The sequence below is a fragment of the Bidens hawaiensis genome, unplaced genomic scaffold, assembly GCF_021521415.1.
Source record: "Bidens hawaiensis isolate Kalapana, Puna unplaced genomic scaffold, B.hawaiensis_p1.1 tig00013493_1, whole genome shotgun sequence".
NCBI lineage: Eukaryota > Viridiplantae > Streptophyta > Magnoliopsida > Asterales > Asteraceae > Bidens > Bidens hawaiensis.
Window position 1 is genome coordinate 219,082 of NW_027492143.1, and position 21,493 is coordinate 240,574.

Genomic DNA, 21,493 nt, shown 5'->3' on the forward strand with positions numbered 1-21,493 from the left:
GGTAGTCCTTTAGTAAAAATGTCCGCCACTTGATATCTAGAGGGGACGTGTAATATCAAGCTCGATGTGCTTTGTTCGTTGGTGTTGAACTGGATTTCCCGAAAGATAAATCGAACTGATGTTATCACAATATACCAAAGAAGCCCGTGTGAGAGGTCGATGAAGTTCAAGTAGCAGATTTCGCATCCAGCAAATATCCGCTACGACATTAGCTATGCCTCGGTATCCCGCCTCAGCACTAGAACGGGAAATTGCCGTTTGTCTCTTTGATGATCAGGAGATGAGATTATCACCAAGATACACACAGTATCCCGTATCCCGATGTAGAACGACGTGTGTCCGGACACCCGGCCCAGTCAGCATCGGTGTAGGCACGTAGTGTAGGAGACGCTACTGGCCTAGTGTGAGACCAATATCAGATGTGCCATGAAGGTACCTGATTATTCTCTTCAAACTGTCCCAGTGGGATAGACAAGGAGAGTGCATATACATACAGACTTGCTGGACCGTGTAAGAAATATCTGGTCTGGTAAAGGTTAGGTATTGGAGGGCACCGGCTAAGCTCCTATATAACGATGGGTCTTCAAATTCAGGTCCGGAAGAGCCGAGTTTTCCTTTGGTGTCTACGGGTGTGGCTACTGATTTACAAGATAACATGCCCGCTCGATTTATAATGTCACGGGTGTAGTTTTTCTGAGACAAAAACATTGTGTTACCCATTCTTGTTACCGAAATACCTAGAAAATGGCTAACCGGACCCAGATCTTTCATAGCAAACTCTGAACCGAGTCAATACATGAGGGTAGCTCGAAGCCTCTCAGAGGAGGTGGTCAATAAAATGTCATCGACGTATAATAACAAGTCCGCCATGTCCAGACCATGATGATAGATAAACAAAGAGTTGTCGCTCCGACATTGTGTGAAACCCATGGAAATCACGAAATCTGTAAACCGTTGGTACCATGCTCTCGGTGCCTGTTTTAGACCGTAAAGTGACTTCTTTAGTAAGCAAACATGATCCGGTTTCGATCTATCTTTAAAACCCATCCTTTGATACATATACACCGTCTCGTTTAAGTGACCGTGCAAGAAGGTATTGGTCACATCAAACTGATGAACGACCCACGATTGTGACAGAGCCAATGAGAGAACCGTGCGAATCGTGGTCAGTTTAACGACCGGACTAAATGTCTCCCCGAAATCCACGCCAACCTGTTGAGTTCGGCCATCACAAACTAACCGCGCTTTGTAGCGCTCCAATGAACCATCAGATTTAAATTTATGCCTGAAAATCCACATGCTATGAATAACATTCATGTCTGGTTGGCGTGGGACTAACTACCATGTCTTATTACTAGTAATAGCATCGTACTCGTTGGCCATGGCGTTTCGCCATTCAGGTGTGGACAAGGCGTCTTTTGGTGATTTCGGTAATAGTTCGATGGTGGTGGCGGAGGTGTTGAGGTTGAACGTTGGTTTGGGTTTGGAGATCCCGTCCATTGCGCGGGTGCGCATTGTTCGGGTTGGTTGAGGTGGGGGCAGTGGAGGTTGAGCTTGTGAGACGGGAGGGGAGGATGGTTGTACGGGTGGAGGAATACCCGTGGCCGGTGTGGTAGTTCTATGTCGGCGAGAGTATGTGAGGATTTCGGGTGGAGAGGATGGCGGTGTGGAGCAGCCGGCTGTGAGGGGGTTGCCGCCGGCGTAGTTGTTGTGGTTGGTGTGGAAGGTGGTGTGGTGTGATTTGCGGTGTTGGGATGATGGTGAGGTCGTGTTGAGGTACCACCGTGGCTGGGTCCTATGGTGGTGGTAGGGGACGCGTTTGGCTGGAGATGGTGCCAAACGGTTGGGTGGGGGGTATTGGGTAGGAAGTCGTAAGGGTTCGGTGTTGGTGATGGGGTGTTAGTATATGGGAAAGTGGTTTCATCAAAAATCACATGACGGGAAGTGATTAGTTGACGAGTTGTGAGGTCGAGACAACGGTATCCTCTATGGTTGGTGGGGTAACCGAGGAAAACACAAGCATTAGAACGGTATTCAAGTTTGTTAATGGTGGTCGACGGTTTGATCGGATAGCAAAGGCATCCGAACACACGAAGATGTTCGTATGTGGGAGATCGATTGTAGAGGGTGGTGGTGGGGCTGTTGAGTTTGTTAGGTTTGTTGGGTATGATGTTTAGGAGATAAGTAGCGGTTTCGAGAGCGTAATGCCCCAGTACGTATTGGGTAGATTGGCATGGGCAAGGAGAGTCTGAACCATGTTGTTTATGGTACAAATTTTTTTTCCGCTCTCCCATTTTGGGAGGACGTGTATGGGCACGAGAGGCGAAAGATCATATCGTGTTGTTCGAAAAACTGGTTGTAGGAACTATTAACGTATTCCTTACCATTGTCACACTGAAGTTGTTTAATTCGTTTTTCAAATTGAGTGTGAATTAGGTTATAAAATTTACAGAATATGTTATAAACTTGTGATTTTCTAGCAATTGGAAAAGTCTATTTGAAATCTGAAAAATCATCAATAAACAAAACATAATATCGGTGACCCCCGGAACTCAAAACTAGGGAGGTCCAAAGGTCACTGTGAACAATGTCAACAGGTGCAAAGGTGCGATTACAAGAATCTTTAAACGGGAGCTTAACGCTGTTTCCCAAAACACAAGGTTCACACAAAGTATTATTCGACTTAGAAAACGAAATAAAAGAGGATTTCTTGAGGGTTTGCAAAGGTTGAGTTCCCGGATGCCCAAGACGTTGATGCCACAATTTCTGAGAAATCGCCACATTTGCTGAGTGAGATTTAACTTTGGTAAGCATTTGTGGCGTCAGAAGATAGAGATCACCTGAACTGTTGCATCTGAGGATACGGATCCACGTCTTGAGGTCATTCACAGTAAAACCAAAAGGATCAAATTTAATAGATATCCAATTATTTGTAGTTAGGCGACGTACAAACAATAGATTATGAATTAGGTTGGGTGTGTATAGGACATTGGTTAATTTTAGGGGTGGGAATGGTGGTTTTAGGTTTGATCACCTTGTCCAACGACAGGTATGGTCGACCCGTTTCCAACAATTATATTACGACTAGTGCTATTAGTAGAATAAGACGAGAAGTTACCTGGTTGATTAGTCATGTGAGTTGTGGCACCCCTGTCCATAGCCCATGGAGAGTCGGGAGGATTGAGGGACATGGTGTAGAGGGCTTGCTCGATGTCGGTTGGAGTATACCCTGCTGCATAAGCCTGGTTTGGCGTGGGTCCAAGAATCCCAGGAGCTTGACTAGTGGTGGATCGTGGTGTAGATTGGTACGGGCAGGGGGGTTGGTTACTCCATGAGGCTGATGGTTGCGGTTGACCCCAAGCGGGCTGAAAAACCCAGTGTACCGGCATGGGAGCCGAGAAATTTTGTCCACGCCCCGAAGAGGACCGGCCACTGTTTCGACCGCGTCCCCATCCCCTTGTTTGGCCACGGCCTCTGCCACGGTAAGAGGTTGGTTCGGTGGTTCGATGTTCTGGGTGAGGTGACTCCAATTTGGCGGTGGTGGCATGGAGTGCCGAACCGGCTGTTTGTGAGGCAAGCTGGGCCATGTTTGTTTTTCGATCATACTCGCACATTAGTTTTGACCGAGCTTCATGGAACGAGGGCAGTGGTGTGAGGTTGGAGATGAGCATGGCAATACCTTCATACTGCTCGTTCAGACCAGTAACCAACTATTGAACCATCTTTTCTTCGGTTAGGGGAGCATCAACGTTGGCCAATTGATCGGCCAGAACTTTAACTTCTTGGCAATAAGCGGCCATGGAGTCAAAGTTGTCAAGGCTGGGGTTATTCAATTTCTGGGTGAGATAGATGAAACGAGACGATTTGTTGTCTTGAAAAAGAGTTTCAAGTCGTCCAAGCTTCATGAGCGGTGGTGACGGGTTTAAGAATGGTGTTGATGAGGCCCAACGAGATGGTGCCATAGATCCATTGGATAACTATAGCGTCAAGTCGATCCCATTGGTCGTCCGGGGTTGGGGCCGCAGCCTGTTTGGCAGCGTCAGGTGGGGTGGAGGAGGAAGCAGATGTTGTGACACGATGAAAAAGGTGATCAGACACTTGATATGCACGACAGTGGATCTTGAAGAGGGTGGACCAGGAAGTGTATTGCCCGGTTTCGTTGTCAAGAACGATGGGAATTAGGTGGCGTATGTTGGATACAGTAACAGCCGGGTGAAGTTTTGAATCCATGGCGAGATGGTGAGTAGAGGGTGTAAGGTTGCAGGATCGGTGGTGGTGTAAACTGCCGTGAAGGAGAGGGAGAGAGTAGGGCCGGCGGTGGGGGGTGGGGAGGTTAGGCTATTGATACCATATAGGATTGTAATTCCTTGCTTGATTTCATTGATAATCGACCCTATATATACAATAACCGAATCCCGTAATTTATGGGAACAAATCCTATCTCTATACAATAAGATCATTATCAATATTTTCACAAATATGTTACATAAATATATGGATAAAATATATGGATACTATTATGTTCATAATATATGAGCAACCGCACAGTGAAGATGATTACTTTGTTAACAAGCCAGCAAGGGTATATCCGTCATTTACATAAAGTTATAAGTAAAAGTGGCAAAACAAAACAAGTCTGTTGAGTCAAACCGGGATATCTTCAAGTTCAAGCGAAAACAGGTTGTTGTATCAAATATATAACTAGTAAAATAAACGAAAATAAAACATATGATATTATAAATTCTCTAGTTTATAAATTTATCATATTTTGATGTTTAAATTTTTACCATTAATATATCAATAACTAGTAAAATAAAAAGAGAAATAAAAAAAATTGAAAAGATTAACAAGCTTGGCTCGAGCTTTAAACGAGCCGAGCTCGAGCCAAATCAATTAAAGTATTAAAGAGCATGAATATAATTTTTCAAAGTAAGGGAGCAAACGTGAAATTATTACAAACCACTGGAAGGCAAGAAGACATGGGTATCCATGTAATTAACTCTTCATCTTATCATTTAAATTGTCAAATTGGACACCTACTTGATCTAATAAACTATTGTCCTATTTGTGTGACCGCATAAAAAAATCATACTTGGTTATTGTTGGTACATGTGTCAGTAGTTCATAGTCTAGCATTTATAATCGAGTCTGTAATGTAATTATGTTTTGATTATGATTATTTATGTAAAACGCGAAGTTGTCAACAAGTTCGCTATGGCGAACTTGTTGAATCAGCGAAGTTATTGACAACTTCGCCTGTGGCGAAGTTGTCGTGTTTATATACTGTTCAGCGAACAGTTTACGTTGTTGGTCGTTTTAGGGTTTTGTTTTCAGTTGTTCAGTGAACGTGTTCGTGTCATAGTCTGTAACTGTGACCTCGGGTCACGTGTTTGTTATCAATATAACGTGGTTGGTTTATTTGCTTTCGTGTTCGATCTCTACATACTCTACACTCGTATCTACCCACGCAGGGATTCCGCACCTGCGTTGTTAGCGACGTCCCGTGTACGATCCGTCCAGGAGCCTACAATTGGTATCAGAGCCATCGGCTCGATTGTGAGAAAACGTCTCGTTTGACCTATTCGCGGGACGTGTTTTTGTTGGGATTGTGTTTTGCTCGTGCTTGACAGTCATTTTCAAGCCATTGCATTGATTGGAATCGGCTGGATCGACGAAAACAGATCTGAACAGTTTCCTTGTTCATCGGGCGAAGTTATCGTTCTTCGGGCGAAGTTACCATTCTTCAGGCGAAGTTGCCGTCACTGGAATTAGGGTTTTCGGCGAAGATATAAGGATTAGCGAAGTTAACCACAACTTCGCTTACCTCATAAGTTCGCCTTAGCGAAGTTATCCGCAACTTTGCTTCCCACCCAAGTTCGCTTAACCCCTAAGTTCGCTCATTCTAAGCGAAGTTATTTTTAACTTCGCCAGGTCAAGCGAATTTGAGGCTCAGCGAAGTTCTCTTTTCAGCGAAGTTAACTTTCAAGCGAAGTTATTCTTAACTTCGCCTACTGAGCTGTTTTAATATTTTTTTATTATTTTCAGGTTTTTCAGGTTTTCGCAAGGATGTCGTCGATTAACATCTCCGATTTGGTCAAGATGGAAGTAGAAGCGGGGTCTGCCACTAAGGCCCCGAGGCTGATGAAAGGAACTGACTTCGTGGCATGGAAGGACAGATTCATCCAATACATCAAATACCAGGATGCCAAAATGTGGGTGTGCATCCAGGATGGATATATCCCTCCAACTATGCAATACGAAGGCCGTGACGTAGTTAAGAAGTACAGCAAAATGGAGGACGAAGAAAAGAAAATGTATGAGGCTGAGAGTAAGGCCCATGCAGCTATAACAATGGCACTTCCTCAAGAGGTTCTCCATACGTTCCGAAAGTACACTTCTGCAAGAGAGCTTTGGGATGCTCTTGAAAATAGATTCGAGGGGAATGTGGGTATCCGTGCATCGAAGGTAAAACTTTTGAAGACCCAGTTCTCCGTCTTCAAATTTTTGAAGAACGAATCACTGGATGATATTATCACCAGATACTATCATCTAATGACAGAGCTTAGCAATTATTCGATTGCTTACCGAGAAGAAGAGATCGTTGAAAAGCTTCTCGATGCTCTCCCACCGAAGTGGGAAATGTACACCGTTCTTATGAGGGAAGACAGAGACTTTCCAAATTATGATCTTGAAACGGCAGTAAACAAGCTCAGAACTTATGAGCTTAATATGGTTCGAAAAGAAACACCTACAGATCAGATACAAGACCCTGGTATGTATGGTGCAAAGGTTAACTCAGGCTCAAGTTCGAGGCCTGAATCTGCTGCTTATTACTCTAAAGGGGAGTCAGGTTCTGACTCGTCTCATGAAGGAAACATTTCTGTAAACTCGAATGGTGATGTATGTTTCGTTGCTGGAGGATCAAGTACTTCAAAGCCTCAAGCATCCACAAGTAGTTTTTCTGCTAATGCCTCAAGCAATAATTATTCCAAGATGCCTATGAGTGTAAAGTCTGCTGAAGAGCAGTTTGCAGTCTATGCATCATTTATTGCTTCCTACGAAAACTACATCCAGCGGAAGATTGTGGACCCTGCTGTACTAGATGAGGATTACGACCAGATCGATGCTGATGATTTGGAGGAGATGGATTTGCAATGGCAAATGGCAATGATTGTGAGGCGTGTGAAACGGTTTATGAACAAAACTGGGAGAAAGTTTGTTGGTGGTCGGCCCGGGTTCGACAAATCCAAGGTAAGGTGCTATAATTGTCAACAGTACGGGCACTTTGCCAATGAATGCAGAAATGAGAGGGTTGAACGAGGACAAGGTCGGCCTACACAACATTCTGGAGTTAACAGAGAGATTAACGCCATGTTGACCAGAGAAGCAGGTGAGTACAACTGGAACCTGCATTCAAGTGGTTCTGGTGAGCAAGCAAACATGGCTGAGGCTGAAGTTAAAGAATGTGAGAAGGTTGATGGAACTGAGAAAGCTACTGAAGAAGAAACAGCTTTCATGGCAAATGACAAGGACACTCGCTCCGAGGTAAGTAATAAGAATATTTGTACTAATTGTGAAAATTTGTCTGAGCAACTAACAACTATGACTGATCAGTACGTCCGTTTAGATGCTGACTTTAAAACTATTAAAGAAGATCACCATTTTACAAAAGCAAGAGAAACAAGTTATAAAATTAAAATAAAAGCATGTGAAAAAGACATTCAAAGCTTAAAGCTTAAACTTGCTGAGAAAATTGAAATAATTGATCTTAGTTATGAAGTTTTGGAGGAAAAAACTAAAGTGATTGCTGATCGGGATAAACAGATTGCTGACCACCAGGTAAAGGTGGTGGAACTGAACCGCAAACTTGAGCAGTTCAGGAATTCCTCGGCAATCCTTGATCACCTCGTGAGTGATCAAGGTACCTCTGCAAAGAGGGGAGGAATCGGTTATCACGAAGTTCCACCACCCTTTAACCACAACTATACTTATAATCCAAGTGTTCAGAAATCTGTTGATTTCGAGGTTCCTCAGACAACTCCTATCAAGATTACAAGTGTAGAACCAAGTGTTAGCTGTGGCGAAACGAGTTCGCCTGTTTCTAGTGTGAATATTTCTGTTTCAAGTCCTGTCTCATCGGATTCGGATAAGTTGTCCGAATCTGGTCAGACAAAAGAGAAGGTAGGTTTACCCACCGATGGAGATAAAAATAAAGTTTCTAAAAAGAGTTCTCCACTCAATCCGTACGTCCCACCTTATGTGAGACAAACGGCCGGTAACACTGCCTCTACATCCAAACCAACATTTGACAAGAAAATGGAGAGTCGATGTTGCTTTAGATGTAACAAGTTAGGACATCTAGTTGCAGATTGCCCTTTGAAACCGAGATTTAGAGATGTGAAGCCAAATAAAACTGAGTATAAGCGTCATTTTGCTACTGATAAAAATGAAAACTTTAAAAAATGCCAAAAAGTAACGAATTCAAGTTTTCATAAAAACAAACCTCAGTTTTACAACCAAACCACAAGACATAACACTTTCATTTCTCAAAGGTTTGGAAGACATTACACTCAATCTGCAGGGAGATTCCCTAACAGGACTTACAGAAATTATCCTGATGCTAACTTGAGAAAGCCAGGGTACGGGACGTATCGATCCAAGACCAATTGGTCTTGGGTCCCAAGATTCTAACTCTTTGTTTTATTGTGCAGGAACAGTTGAACAGGGCTGCCAACAATCTTTGGATTGTAGATAGCGGCTGTTCCAGGCACATGACGGGCAACAAACACTTGTTGCAAGATTTAAAACCTGTTCAGGGAGCAAGAGTTAGTTTTGCTGGTGAAAGCGGTGGAAGGATTACCGGTAGAGGAACTGTGTCGAATGGGAGAATGACACTTGAGAATGTAAACTTTGTGGAGGAGTTAAAGCATAATCTGCTGAGTGTGTCGCAGATTTGTGATAAAGATTACACTGTCCATTTCACGAAAAATGAAGCGATCGTATTGAAGCCTGGTTTTCAAATACCAGAAGAATGGATAGTAATGAAAGCTCCACGTGAAACGAATACATACGTGATGGATATGAGGTCTACTGAAATGGCCACCAGAGAATCTTGTTTAATGACAAAAGCAAGCGAATCAGAATCAGAATTGTGGCACAGGAGAATGGGACATATTCATCTTCGGAAGATGAACTTCATTGTCAAGAATGGGCTTGTGATGGGCGTTCCCTTAAAAAGTTTTAACTTTGAAGACAAATGCATAGCCTGCAAGAAGGGAAAGCAACACAAGAAATCCCATCTCACCAAGAAAATTAATTCAATTGCCGGTACTCTAGAACTACTTCATATGGATCTCTTCGGTCCCGTGAATGTACAAAGTCTAGGCGGTACCTCTTACTGCTTGGTGATAACTGATGACTACTCGCGATACTCGTGGGTATATTTTCTGAAAACGAAAGACGAGACGACTCAGATGGTGAAGAATCTCATTACAAAAGTTGAGAACGTCATGAGTAAATCAGTTAAATTCATCAGAAGTGACAATGGGACAGAGTTCAAGAACTTTGAAATGGAAATCTTCTGTCTTCAGAAGGGAATTGAGCATCAATACAGCGCTCTGTATACTCCACAACAGAATGGAGTGGCTGAAAGGAAGAACCGAACGTTAATTGAAGGAGCCAGAACTATGCTGGCAGACTCGAAGCTTCCTGTGATGTTCTGGGCTGAAGCAGTTGCTACAGCCTGCTATGTTCTGAATAGGGTGCTAACCGTTAAGAGACTTGGAAAAACTTGTTACGAGCTTATGCACGGAAGGAAGCCCAACTTGTGCGGTCTTGAACCATTTGGGTCTCCTTGTTCGATTTTGAAGACTAATTCGAAATTTGGTGAAGTAGCCGATGAGGGAATCCTAGTCGGTTATGTTGTTGGGACTCCCAACAGACGGGTCTTCAATACGTCGACTTGCAAGGTGGAGGTGGTATGTAACACCGACATTACTAGTTACCAACCGCCAAAACCAAGCAATGGACCTGCTGAGCTTTTCGACTATGTTAAACTTTTTAAGTCATTTAACGTACCTGATTTGGAAATTTCTGAAGAAGACGAAAGAGCTGTGACGAAGATGATATTTGATGAGGAAGAGAATCTATTGCAACATCAGATGTTTGAGAAATCTCAACCTTCCACATCAAACCCTATCAATACCCCTGCGGCCTCAACTGAAGATGAATTTATTAATCCTTTTCACTCTCAGCCAGAAACAACCATTGATGAGATCTCTTCAAATTTGGAAGATAATTTGCATGTCGGTGCTGTTCCGACCACGAGAATTCACAAAGATCACCCATTGGAGAATATTATAGGTGATGTGTCCTCCGGTGTACAAACCAGAAGTAGCTTGAATGAGCACACCTGTGTTTATACAAGCATAAAAGAAACGGGTATAATGAATGAATGTTTGTACTCCTGCTTTATAAGCCAAATTGAACCAAAGAATTATCAAATGGCTTTAAAGGACAGCTCGTGGGTCGAAGCCATGCAAGAAGAGTTGGCTCAGTTCGAAAAAATGGAAGTTTGGACTTTGGTTGAAAAACCAAGGAATGTGCACGCTATAGGCACAAAATGGGTGTTCAAGTGTAAGAGAGATGATAAGGGAATTATCGTAAGAAATAAGGCGAGGCTGGTTGTTAAAGGTTTTAATCAGCAAGAGGGTATTGATTACAATGAGGTGTTTGCTCCTGTCGCCCGGTTAGAAGCGATTCGATTGTTTTTGGCGTTTGCTGCATTTAAAAAGATGAAGGTATTTCAGTTGGATGTGAAGAGCGCGTTTCTAAACGGGAAAGTTGATGAGGTTGTGTATGTTGAGCAACCTCCGGGTTTTCCTGAACCAGACTTTCCTGATCATGTATACAGGTTGAGCAAGGCGTTATATGGGTTACATCAGGCACCTCGTGCCTGGTATTCAACGTTATCGGACTACTTGCTGGAAAATGGTTTTGAAAGGGGATTGATTGACAGTACGTTGTTTGTGAAGAGAGAAGGATGTGACTTCCTACTGGTTCAAGTCTACGTGGATGATATCATTTTTGCTGCATCAAGAGTATCCATGTGTCAGGATTTTGAGGCTGTCATGAAGAAACGATTCGAGATGAGTGCTATGGGTGAACTAACTTTCTTTCTAGGATTGCAGGTTGATCAGAAGAAGGACGGGATGTTCATTCATCAAACGAAGTACGTTCATGATGTGCTGAAAAGATTCAAGATGGAGGACAGTTCTCCATATGATACTCCAATCTGCGTCAATCACAAATTGGGTGCTGAATCAGATGGTGACGCAGATGTGGACCCAACTCTGTATCGGGCAATAATAGGTTCTTTAATGTATTTAACTGCTTCTAGGCCTGATATAATGTTTGCTGTTTGTCTTTGTGCACGTTTTCAGGCAAATCCGAAAGAATCTCATTTGAAAGGTGCAAAGAGGATACTATGGTATCTCAAGGGCAAGCCGAAACTAGGGTTGTGGTACCCAAAGGGAGGAGACGTTGAACTGGTGGCATATACAGATTCTGATTATGGGGGATGCAATCAGAGTCGGAAGTCAACCACAGGAGGCTGTCAGTTTCTTGGAGGAAGATTAGTTTCCTGGCAGTGCAAGAAACAGACATCAGTTGCAATTTCAACATGCGAAGCTGAATACATGGCAGCATCCAACTGCTGCTCTCAGGTTTTGTGGATTCAGCAACAATTACGCGACTATGGTCTGAATTTCTTACTCACTCCTATTTTAATTGATAACACTGCCGCTATCTCAGTAATTAACAATCCCGTGAAGCACAGTAAAACTAAGCATATTGACATTCGTCATCACTTCATACGGGATTGTGCTGAGAAGAAACTGATCAAGATCGAAAAGGTTGATACACTTGAAAATTTTGCTGACTTGTTTACAAAAGCGTTTGATAAATCTAGATTTCAAAACCTAATTGAGCTGAACGGGATGATCAATCCCGAGTAACCATGCCTTTGTGTTTATTTAAAAAAAAAAAAAAAAAAAAAAAAAATGTGTGTCATTATTGCTTAAAATTAGTCGGTTACCTCAGTTTGATGGACATATCCTAGGATATGTTTTGGTCCTCGTTTCAACTTAGAGAATAAGGATAGCCATTAACCGGAAGACTGAAAGTGACCAGGGCAGTTATGACGTGTGTTCTTTAAGTTGCTGAAAATTAGTCGGTTATTCTTAGTAAGAAGGACACATACTTGTATGTGGTCGGTCCAGTTGATCCATTGGATCTTCAGGATAGCCGTTTACCTGACGACTTTGACGTGATCGGGGCGATTGAAATCAAAATTTTTTAGGGAAATGAAATTACTTTTCAAGTCTAATACTTCGTAAGAAGTTCTGTGCTGTGTTTAACAGAAAATTGATCCAACCTTGGAAAATGATATATATACTGATTGTGTGTGCTTAACTAGTGAAGTTATTAGGCTTAAAAGGCTTTAGAACAGTCATTGTATGTCATGGTAATTTTTATGGTGCGTAAAAGTGTATGTGATACTAACTTAAACTACTCGAATTTACGTGGAAACTTCTTAAGAGTTTTGAATGTCTTCACACATATCTTTCCGAATGATAGGCAGAAAAGCAACTACCCAGTCATACACGAGCCCGTGAGTGATCTGATTCCCGTGAAGAAAGCATTTCAAGACACTGCAGTGATCCAGATTCGGGACTTGCAGTAGTTTAATACTCCGAAGTCAATAAGAATGTTTGGTTAAAAAAAAAAAAAAAAAAAAAAAATGTGTATATCTTTAGTACTTATGAGACATAGTAACAATCAAGACTTCTCATGTCTGGAGTAAGAAGAGAACGGGAAGCAGTCAACGAGTATATACAAGTTAATCAGACACTATGGGTCGAAGTCAACTCGAGTGACTTGGGTATAGCCAAATACGCTTTGAGAATAGATAGAAGACATCATTATCTCTGAGTTGTTGCCAACTTAAATTTTGAGCTTAACTGAACCTTAATCTGTATCACAGAAACAATGAAAACCATTAAAGTTATTTACATGCTTACAACCTGTTTCTCTATGTCATAATACAGCTAAACACGGATCCAAGTGACAGTCACATAGTTAGTATGATTCCTGTTGGGATCTTTTCTATAACATAGTGGTCCCTGACTAGACTGAAATTTGATCCCTTATTTCGTAAAATTTTTATAAGTTTTTCTATTTTTGTAGTTGTGTTATTGAAAAACTGGTTACTTGGACATGATCATTTTTGTTTAACTCTTTCTGGGAACTTCTAGTGTTAACTGCAAGATTATTCAAACTTAAAGGGCTGAATTTGAAAATACGGGCGAAGTTGTTGAATTTGGCGAAGTTGTGCTTAACTTCGCCTAGGCGAAGTTAAGCGTAACTTCGCCTGAACCAACTCTGCCCTATATAAGGCTTTTGAAACAGTAAACAGTAATATTGAAAGTTTCCGGCGAACATAATATCTAAACCTTATTATCCGAGATCTAGTTTACACTCCGTTTTCGATCCTTGATTTCAGTTTCTACTACTCATTGACGGTATGTGTGGTAAATATCATTCATATACTTACTCGTTCGTTATAGTTTTACCTGGTTCGAGACCTCGGGTTATCGAATCTTCAAAACCATGATTTTCACCCTTGTGTTACGTGTTCATGGACGTCCTTCACGTCTCAATATCATTAATCCATGCTGTTATTCACTGATGGATCGTCAAATCGGTCCGAAAACATCGGATCTAAGCCTTGAATCTGAACAGTCGCCGTTTCAGATTCAGGCGAAGTTAAGGTTTAGGCGAAGTTATCCACAACTTCGCCAGGAGATTAATTTCGCCTGTGGCGAAGTTATCCGTAACTTCGCCTTGAAGCTTAAGTTCGCCTGTGGCGAAGTTATCCGTAACTTCGCCTTGAACTCAAGTTCGCCTTTGGCGATGTTGTGATTCAGCGAAGTTAACATCAACTTCGCCTATACCATTTTACTTAACAATTTTTAGACGAAATTATAGTTGAAGCGAAGTTGTTCCCAACTTCGCCTCACCTATAAGTTCGCCTGTATAGATTTAATCACAACTTCGCTCGTGGTACTTAGCGAACTTGTGAGCTGCTTACACACTGTCTAACTTGTTTTGTTTGGTGCAGATATGGCTGCTATTGGTGGTGCTGGTGGTGATGATGGTGATGAGCAACGACAATTCTTTCCAGCCCATAACCAGTACATCACGTTAGATCCAGACGCACGAGGCGTCGAAGACTACAGGGAGATTATCACGTTTCTCCTGCGATCAAGAGTCTTTCATGCGCTGACAAATACACTGCCTATTTCTCTGCCTAACATTGAAGACTTTTGGCAGACAGTGTACTACGATTGCAGGCCTGAGCCTCCGGTGATGCGAGCAACCGTAAATGGTCACAACATACAGTTTTCCTCGGAAGAAATACGGTTGGCTCTGCAGTTCGGTGAAGAAACTAGAGATGACCCAACGGAGTTCGTAGCTCCTTTCCGGGATGGAGCTTATTTGAGGATGGGTTATTCGGGTCCGCTGGGGGACTCGCAGAGGAGGAAAGGGTTTCTGCTAGATCAGTGGCGCTTCCTGATGCATGTTTTAATAGTATGCATGTCCGGCAGGAAGGCAGGAACAGACGGGATGGGCGCGACGATGCAGTCGGCCATGATAGCGCTGACTTACAACCGCAGATATTCATTCAGTCAGCTAATCTTTTACGAGATTGATCGTCAACGAAGGGCTGTGGTGCGCGAGCGATTCACTATGTATCCTCGTTTCTTACAAATGATTTTAAATCATGTCGCTCCGTCGCTGCCACAGAGACGCCCAATAAGATACGTAGAATGCGTGACGAAACGTATCTTTGCTCAGTGCCGCACCTCGAGCACTCGAAGCAAGCCTGAGCTGCATCCCAGGCATACTACCTTATTCGGATATCTCATCAATCCGGAGTATGTTCCTGCAGGAGGGGACGAGTTCAGAGACCCCCAACCACATCAGGCGGCAGCACCTCATGCTGTATCAGCTGCGCCTGTGGTTTCTAATGTTGCCTCTGCTGCTGTGCCAGCTACTGTATCTCACGCTGTGTCTACTGCTGAAGACGTTGACCTTAATGCTGCCTTTGGCGTACATGGTGTGTTTGATATGGATGTTTCGGGTCCTCAGTTTATGGATGTTACTAGAGCAGCTACTTCGGTAGCTGACTCTGATCTAGACGAGACGTTTGCTGAGGCGAGAAGACTTATGGTGTCTCGGGAAAGGATTACGGGAAAGAGACCGAGAACGGTAGACGAGGATGAGGATGAAGTTGATGAAGAGGAGGCAGTGCAGATTGTGCTCAGACGTTCAAGAAGAGAACAGAGAGGTACAGGTTCGGGAGCTGGAGAATCTTCAAGGCTGGTACGTTTTGCTCCACCTGCCTTGTCTGGTATGTCTCTTGTTCCTACTACAGCACAGGTTACAGCGATCGAGACGTCGGGACCAACAGTTGTGTCTCTACCACCACAACCGCTTAATCCACCGGTGGTAGTTGCACGATTTGTGGAGTCGACCATCACTTCTACTGCAGGGTTACCAAGTGTACCACCTGCGGTCACTTCTGCTGATGTCCCGCCAACTCCAATGCCTACTTCAGATTCCGAGAGGATTACTTCACTAGAGCGGATTATTGCTGATCAGACAAAGACCATTCAGAGCCTAGTGGAATCCAATCGACTACAAGCAGCCCTCCTGGTAGAACACGGTAAAATAATAGATGCCTTCAAGGCATTCTTGGCATCTCAGGGGGAGAAGACGTGTAGGGGTGATGAGTTGAGGACGAAACGAAGAGAAGATCATGACGATGATCCCAATGCACCAGCAGGTGCAGGTGGTGAGCTGCCAAGAACCTCTCAGGCTCTTGGGGCTTCCACAACTGAGGGGGAGTCTACAAATGCAGCTGGTGACGATGTTGTAGCAGTTGATGATGATGCTGATGTTGAAGACGTGATAGATGCATTGAAAGAGTTGGATGAGGAGGATGATGAGTTTATGATGGAAGATGATGTGCTGCCAGTGGATGAGATTGAGAGGATTGGAGAACAGATTACGGTTGAAAACGTATTAGAAGAAAGTGAGATTGTTGATAACTCCGTGGAACATGAGATTCCGGAGGTTGACGGAACAGGTTTGGGTGATGAGAATGCTGAGGAAGATGCTGAGTGGGAGGAACAACCGAAATGGAAGGAAGGTTGTGCCCACTGGTTCGTAAAGACGAAGAAGCCGGCGGTCCCTAAGATGTTCAGAAAAAGTTACAATATTAAGGGATACGCGGAAGCCAAGAAAGGTATTATCTGCTGGTTATACGACGAGCAGCTGCGGCTCTTTGTGATCAAGAGGTACGATGGCATTCAGTACTTCCAGAGAAAGTTGAGATCTCTAAACACACTGCCAGAATGTGAAGTAAAAGATTTAGCCAGATTGGGATTGATAAACAGAAGCGAAGACAACATGGCTAGAATTATTGCGAAGATCGTGTGGAAAGAGTGTGTTAAAGATAAAAAGTTTGAGCTACTGAAACCACAAAAGGGAAAACTTGTCGAAGACAAGAATAGAGGTCTGAGAGTTGATGGAAAACCTTGGATGGTTATGAAATACAAACCGATCCGGTGCCTTAAAGAAGTACCGATGAAGTTCATGCCCAAGGACGTGCTCAAAGATCTAAAATGGTGGTACGTGGATTGTGAGACAGCTGAGGCGGTAATGGAAGATGAGGATGAACAAGAAGTACTTCGGGTTTACGACCCGATGCATCTTGTTAATCTATCGAAGGCTGATCTGAAAGTGCTCAACGAGAAGAAGATCTTCTACATTCCTGCTTGGAAGGATCAAGCTAGGAAATATCAACGGGTGGTGTCGGTATGTGTTAGAGAAGGGGCGCATGCTTAGAGATGCAAGATTACAAGACTCAAGAGTTGAAGATCAAGATATGAAGCTACTGCCAAGGGGGAGTCTGTTGGTACATGTGTCAGTAGTTCATAGTCTAGCATTTATAATCGAGTCTGTAATGTAATTATGTTTTGATTATGAATATTTATGTAAAACGCGAAGTTGTCAACAAGTTCGCTATGGCGAACTTGTTGAATCAGCGAAGTTATTGACAACTTCGCCTGTGGCGAAGTTGTCGCGTTTATATACTGTTCAGCGAACAGTTTACGTTGTTGGTCGTTTTAGGGTTTTGTTTTCAGTTGTTCAGTGAACGTGTTCGTGTCATAGTCTGTAACTGTGACCTCGGGTCACGTGTTTGTTATCAATATAACGTGGTTGGTTTATTTGCTTTCGTGTTCGATCTCTACATACTCTACACTCGTATCTACCCACGCAGGGATTCCGCACCTGCGTTGTTAGCGACGTCCCGTGTACGATCCGTCCAGGAGCCTACAGTTATTGTGTATTTTGATTTTAAATTTTAATATAGGAAAGTTGCTATTAATTAATACTTTGACAAGTAACCATGTCAAGTGAATGATTCACAAACATATGACCAAACAAAATTTCTTGTTGTCATCCATCAAGGAAATAATTGAACTTATTCGTGAATGATTCACAAACATAAACGAGCAATTACAAACGAACGCAAACAATTCTTTATAGATAATAATTTTGCTTAAGTTTATATGAAAATATTATAAAAATTATAAAAAATGCTTAAAACCTTTACCGAACAGAAATAAACACTAGCGATCATAAATAGACATAAATAGAAACATTAATGAACGTAATGAACACAACGGAAAGACCATGACCTATGTTCGTGTTCACTCATTTAGCTAATTAAACAGAATTATTTGTTTACATTGATTTATTTATCAAACAACATAAAAAAATAACTTCTCATCGAATGTTTGGCTCACTTATAGCCCCAACTTTAATCGAATATGTAATATTTTTTATTTTCAACATTGTATTTAGAAAATCAATTAGATTTGTAAATCGTGAAGCATTTATATAAGAGAGTAAAGTTAAAATACAAAGTACAACAAAAATGAAATTGGTGAGAATGAATCTAATCCATGGATCATAAATTTGGATAGTGGAGATTAATTTAAGAATAAAAATTAATGAGAAGGGCAAGAAGGTTACCCACTTATGATGACATTCTCTCTTCACATGCAAGAAGCATGTCAATTCCTCCATTATTTTAAAACGTCTATAACTTTTTCATACGACATTTTTTTTAGAAATTTTTTTTATCATAAAAACAAGCGTTTTTTTATCTTTAATATGAATATCATATTTTTATATAAAAATAAAAAAAATTAGTGGGTTTTGTATATTGTGTTATTTGGTTGTTCATTATGTTTTTCCATACATTATGTTATAGATTTTAATCATTGTGTTTTTCAATTGATACTCATATCAAAGATAAAAATTAAAACAAAGATTACTTCATTGTGTATTTTTGTTTGTCATTGTGTCTTTGTGCTCAGCATTTGTCTTTCTACTTATCAATTGTGTTTTAGTCACTGTGTTCAACATTCACTTAAGTTGAGAAAAATAGTATTATGTTCATTGTGTATTACGTTCAAGTCATTGTGTAATTTGTAGATTCCATTGTGTTTTACGTTTCAGGTCATTGTGTTATATGTATTTACCATTGTGTCTTACGTTTCAGGCTATTGTGTTATATGTATTTACCAATGTGTCTTACGTTTCAGGTTATTGTGTAATATGTATCCATCATTGTGTTTTATGTATTAGATAATTTGTTGGTATTTTTCATTATATTTATATATTATTACACAACGACGTTATTAGTATTTAAAAAAAACACAATGATCAGTTGAAAGACACAATGGTGAAAAAAAACACATTAACAAACAGAAAGACACAGTGGTACGCAAAAAGACACAAGATAAGTCGTTTCCCTTCGTGTCAACATTGAGAAACTGTTTAAAGAAAACGCACTTCCGCTGGACACCAGAAGCGGAAGCAGCTTTTCAGGAGATTCGGTCACGCTTGATCGAACTCCCAACGCTGACAGCACCAAGAGCGGGAGAGGAATTAATCCTATACCTTTCCGCAACTGATAGAGCAACCGGGGCAGTCTTGCTAGTAGAACGAAAAGGCATCCAGATGCCAATCTACTATGTTAGCCGTGTCCTAACAGACGTAGAAACCCGGTACTCTACCCTAGAAAAATTAGTCTTAGCACTAATACACGCTTCACGCAGGCTAAGACGATATTTCCAGGTTCACCCAATCACCATTCTCTCAAACTTCAAACTTGCAAACGTTCTAGGCAAACCCGAGTTATCGGGACGCCTAGCCAAATGGGCAATTGAGTTGGGGGAATACGCGATAAAGTATAAGCCAAGACCAGCCATAAAAGGCCAGGTTCTGGCCGACTTTATTGCAGAAGTGCCTGCATCGCGGGAAAAAGAGTGCCAGGAAGAGGCTCAACCCTCTCCAGCACAAGACATCAATGATGTCTGGCGACTCTACACTGATGGAGCAGCCAGTAACGAGGGTTCAGGCGCAGGGCTAAAGCTAACTAACCCAGCAGGCCAAGAATACACTTACGCTATTCGACTGGATTTTCCAAGTACGAATAACGAAGCCGAGTATGAAGCATTCCTGGCTGGGCTGAGAATTGCGCGTAAGATGGGATTGAAAAACTTGGAAGCCCACGTGGATTCCATGTTAGTGGCCAATCAAATCAACGGCACGTACACGGCCGTGAACGATACAATGGCCCTGTACCTCGCACAAGCAAAATCCCTTATGCGCGATTTCAATGACTGCAAAGTCATACACGTCAAGCGAAGTGAAAACAAATCTGCGGATGCGTTAAGCAAGCTTGCATCATTAGCCTTCACCCACTTAGGAAAGGATATCCGCATTGAACTCCTCGAGACACCATCGGTCCCGCACAAGGAAATTTGTGTCATCCAAACAGGCACGGAAACGTGGATGACACCAATAATAAAATACCTTGCGACAGGTACACTCCCGGAGTCCAAAACACAGGCAAGAAAACTACGCTGTAAGGCACTGAATTATCAACTCATCGATGGTATCCTTTACATACGTAACTTTATTGGCCCACTCTTAAGATGCGTGGACAACCAAGATGCTGACTACCTCCTAAGGGAAGTACACGAAGGCATCTGTGGAGTACACGCAGGTCCCCACGCTGTTGTAGCCAAGCTAAACAACGCGGGATACTTTTGGCCGGGTATGCATACGGATGCACTGGCATACATCAGAAAATGCAGGTCTTGCCAGCTTTACGCACCCAACACGCACCGCCCGAAGAATGAACTTGTTCCAGTCACTTCTTCATGGCCATTTCAGAAGTGGGCCATCGATGTGACAGACCCATTTCCTACAGCAGCAGGAAATGTTCAGTTCCTTGTGGTAGCCATCGACTACTTCACCAAGTGGATAGAAGCAAAACCTCTAGCCCAAACAACCGCAAAACATATCAAAAAATTTATTTGGGAATTTATTATTTGTCGTTTTGGACTTCCACAGAATCTGGTGAGCGATAACGGCACCAACTTTGCTGACAAGAAGCTACAACAGTGGCTGAAAGAACTTCAAATCACCCACACCTTTACCTCAGTGGCACACCCGCAAGGTAATGGTGAGGTGGAAAGAGCAAACAAGAGCATCGTCGAAGGCATCAAGAAAAGACTATTGGAACACAGATCCGGCTAGGTGGACGAGCTTCCGCACGTCCTTTGGGCAAACAGAACACTGAAGAAGGCCAGTACGGGAGAAACCCCGTTCAGCCTCACTTATGGCACTGAAGCCATGGTCCCGGTCGAAATTGGTTTACCCTCACCAAGGGTCTTGATTCAGCCAGAAGACAATGATGCGGAAAGACGGTTGGATCTTATGCTAACCGAGGAACGCAGAGACTTAGCCGCAGTGCGTGAAGAGAACTACAAGCGACAAATGCAAAAGTACTACAACACGCGGGTAAAACTCTTCAACTTCAATATAGGAGACTACATACTGCGTAACAACGAGGCTTCGAACCAGGAACGCCCTGGAAAACTGGCCCCGGTCTGGGAAGGGCCATACATTATCAAAGAAGTCCTGGGAAAGGGCGCATACCGGCTCGAAAGGCTCGATGGCACTCCCATCCCAAGAACATGGAATGGAGCTCAATTACGCAAATGTTATATGTAGATCAATTCCAAAACTTGTAAAGAAAAGGCCTAGAGCCACTTCTAATGGAAATGATTCTCCTTTCATAATGTGTTAACTTTACATTTATACTTATGAACTTCCCACACTGGTGCCGGTATTCACCGCATAAGTGGGGAAGAAGTAAGTCGTTACGTGTGGAAGGCGGCAAAACCCGCATAAACACAACGTTAAAAATAAGGAAAACCTACACGCAGGTCAGATGTAAGTAGAGTTTAGCCATCCTTGTAAGTGCAAGTGACGGTCTTACCCG

General features: G+C 42.5%; 1 protein-coding gene across 1 annotated transcript in view; it reads left to right on the forward strand.

The window, feature by feature from the left end:
- LOC143544179 (disease resistance protein L6-like) overlaps positions 1-21,493 on the forward strand; it is a 304,085-nt gene that overhangs the window by 198,016 nt on the left and 84,576 nt on the right. The gene's annotated exons all lie outside the window — the stretch shown is intronic.